Here is a 3,566-nt window from a genome sequence, read left to right on the forward strand (position 1 = left end):
TGGAGGGCTGGTGAGAGAATAGTGGGTAACCCCGACAGGATACATTGAGAGGACCCCACTCACAGTCCCACTGATTTTTTTTCCTACATATCGGACACTCAAATTTGTAGCACTAAACTTAGTGCTCCAAACCTAAGTTTAGCTATCATATTACAAAAATTGCCTAGCCTAGCTGCTAACTCTGTCTCATTTTTAAGTATTACTCTTTCAAAATTGTTATTTACTGTATGCATGGTGTTAGGCCCAAGGACCTCTTCCATTTTTGTCAAGGGGAGTGATAACTGTCTCTCCTTTCATACAATACCAAAATATGCTATTTACCAGTTATACTCTACTTACTACTGTATCTCACACTTTCTGGATAATAAAAACCAACGTTCAAGCATCATTGCATCCTGAGTATCTACACTAGTACTAGGTGTCTTGCTTTGTGATTTCCTGTTTTGTTTTGTTTTTTTTTTTTTTTTAAGTAAAAATGCTTACAGTAAAATCATGTCAAGCACAACCCCACAATGGTGAACATCCATCTTTGAGATAAGGAAAAAGAATGTCATCATGTCCCATACTGTTCCTGTGCCAAATGCCTGCTAGGTTTTTTGGAACTTTAGACAAGGCTTCTAAAATATTTTGATGTGTGATTATTATTTCCAAGTTGACATTAATAATGAAAATTGGTGTCTGTAACAAAAGATTGTGAATAACTAAATATGACATTGTATATTTTGGAAACCTTTCTATGTAAGATGTCACATTTAGAATCAAACTTATGCAGTCATATTTCCACAACTTTAACCAAATAATCTCATATAATATATATGATTAAAAGATTCATATATTGCCCATATTTTTTCAAAACTTCATGATCTTTACCTTCTCATAATTAACTGCTTGAACATATTATTTCTAATTACTGAACATTACTTTTTTAAAAATTAAAGCAGTCAACTTTGATTTCCAAGTTTGTCTCTGTCCAATCATTTTAATATTTTCACAAGTAATACTGAGATTAATGTTTCCTTTTTATATTTATAATCCATCAATTGATTAGTTGGTTTGGCTGGCACTCATGTATTTGTAGATATTGTTGCTGTATGTGTGATTTTTATGTATCTACTATTGTTTATCTTGGATACAATGACTCAGATTTCTTGAAACACTTCATTTAGTTACACTGTAACTTCCCTTTCTTTCACTCCCACTTCTTAGTCTATTCCTTTCTGATTCCAGTACACCATCCTCTCTTTTCTTTCAAGTTTACCAAACATTGTGAGTTCAATGGCTGAGATCTAAGCAATGTTGAAGAATTATTGCCTGTAGTAGTGCATGAATGAGAAAATAATTGAGATGCTGAAGGGACAAGACAATGGGTGTCTCCAGCAAGTACTTGCTTCGTTTCCTTTTGACTTACTCCGGGTATTTAGTGATTATTCTGTTTCACTTGTTTGCCATTTCTGGTACAGGCTTGATATAGAAATCTCCAGCTTAGAGGGTTCAGTTAATAAGTTCAGGAGTGAGGGAAACAAAATTGGGAAGCAGTAGGAGAGAGGCCCACAGGAGATTATTAGCAAAGGCTGACAGTGCTCACACCTAGTAGGCGAAAACAGCCCACAGGAGACAGCAGGTTCTTGCTTCCCCTAATTTAGTTCCCAGTAAAGATGCCATTTGTAATAAAGGAAATTATTCTGTGGTTAAATTGGTTTGGTGAAATTGGTAAGGCTAGTTGGGTCATCTTCTTGTTAACTGCAGTGGTCTAGAGGATGATATTAAAAAAAGAACATAGCCTATAATAATGAATACATAAGTTGTTCTTTAAAATAAGAAAAAAAAAAACATGGCACTAAAACAAAGAGAAGTTAATGTTGAGATTTTTAAGGTGTCGTGGTATTTAAAAGGGCATAATAATTAGCCTTTGTGTTTGGCCCTGCTTCTTCATGGTTAAATGAGACATTTCTGTGATCCCATACATACTGCCATAGACTCAGCCTTAGTGACCCCTGCTATAAAGCAGTGCCTAGGCAGAAGCAACACTTCCTTTTCCACCTCTGTCCCTACGATGATCATTTTCAAGCTGAAGCTCTTTAGTGTTGGAAAGCTCTTGGTTTTAGGAAGTGTCCATCTTTACTACATCATTGTTGACACTGATTTCTGAGCTCAGCTTCTAACCTCTTATTCTTACATGATCCTTGTCTATGACTGTTTTCTGTGGAGATATGTTTGTCTGTAATATTTTCCTTCAGAGAGTCATATTAAAAAATAATTTTAATACAGCTAAGGAACTGTCCACTCTTGTTTTCATCCATTCGAGAAATGTTAGGAGTATCTCTGACTGCCCTCTTTACCCTTATTTCATTTATGGGGTTTTCATCTTAGAATTGTTTCTTCCATTTCATTCCTAGGCTTGTTAGCTGAGTTTAGGCTCACATCGCCCCATCACTAAACATTGAGTATAGCTTTACGTAGCACAAAAAATAAAAGACCCAGAGACAAATATTGGAGTTCAAACATCAAGGTAAAGATCAGAGAAGCAAAGCAGCCAAGCCAGTATATCTTTCTTCTACCCAGGTGAAATGGCAAACCAATGTCTACAAATCCACAGAGGCAAAAGGTTCTAAGGTCCTGCTTCCTCCTCCTTATATTCCTTTCTTAGTCCAGCCATATAGCTCCTGTCTCTACCTCCCTAGTTCTGGAATTGAAAGGATATGATCCTAGGGCTTGAGATCACATTTTGTCAGTTGTATCTTTTAAACTGGAACAATTTCGGTGTGGCCTTGAACTAACAGAGATCCATCTATGTCTTAATCCTGAGTCCTGGAATTAAAGATATGTACCACCACCACCTACCTTCCATAGCTAACTAGTATGGTTGCTTTACTATTTTGATCTCCAGTGGTGTTAGTAAATCATAAACAATATATAACCACAGCTTTATAATAAGTTTGTATGATTTTGTCTAGATTTGTAAGTTCCTAATTCCAAATCATTTTTGTGAACATTACTTTACTTTTGCCATACTGTATTTGAAATGCACCTGATGAATTCTCCAATGATGAATGGGATGAGATACACATGTGAGTTTAGGATGGAGAAAGATAAACAGGCCACAGTTGTTGTAAAATAGGCAACGAGAGAGCATAAGGTAGGAATGCACCAGGAAGGTAAGAAAGCCCTTATAGAAGACACATACAGATCTCAAAGGATGAAAAGTTGATTATTCTCTGACAAGAGCAGAGGCATTTGGACAAAACTTACAATGTAGACAGAAGCATGGAGGAGCATGAACAGAGTTCTGGAGATAACTGAAGGCTAGACTAGATAATGGAGTACTGAGAAAGGATAAACAATACAGACTAAAGAAAGGTCATGTTACGAAAGATTCTCTGTAAAAATGTTCTGGTTTCACTCCTATTGTTGACAGAAAGCACCAGATAGAGGAGAGGAAAGGTGTTATTTCATCTAAGAATTAATTGTAGATTGCATACAGTCCATCATGTGAGGAAGTGCAGTGGCAAGGGTTGGGCGCAGAGAGTAACCCCTCATCCCGAGTAAAGAGCAGAGAGAAATGATCA

The 3,566-nt window shown here is 36.5% G+C and overlaps 1 pseudogene; it reads right to left on the reverse strand.

Moving 5' to 3' along the window:
- Positions 1–208: 208 nt before the first annotated feature.
- Positions 209–304, reverse strand: LOC127213647 (uncharacterized; annotated as a pseudogene).
- Between the last annotated feature and the right edge of the window lie 3,262 nt (positions 305–3,566).

Source organism: Phodopus roborovskii, unplaced genomic scaffold (assembly GCF_943737965.1).
Source record: "Phodopus roborovskii unplaced genomic scaffold, PHOROB, whole genome shotgun sequence".
Lineage (NCBI taxonomy): Eukaryota > Metazoa > Chordata > Mammalia > Rodentia > Cricetidae > Phodopus > Phodopus roborovskii.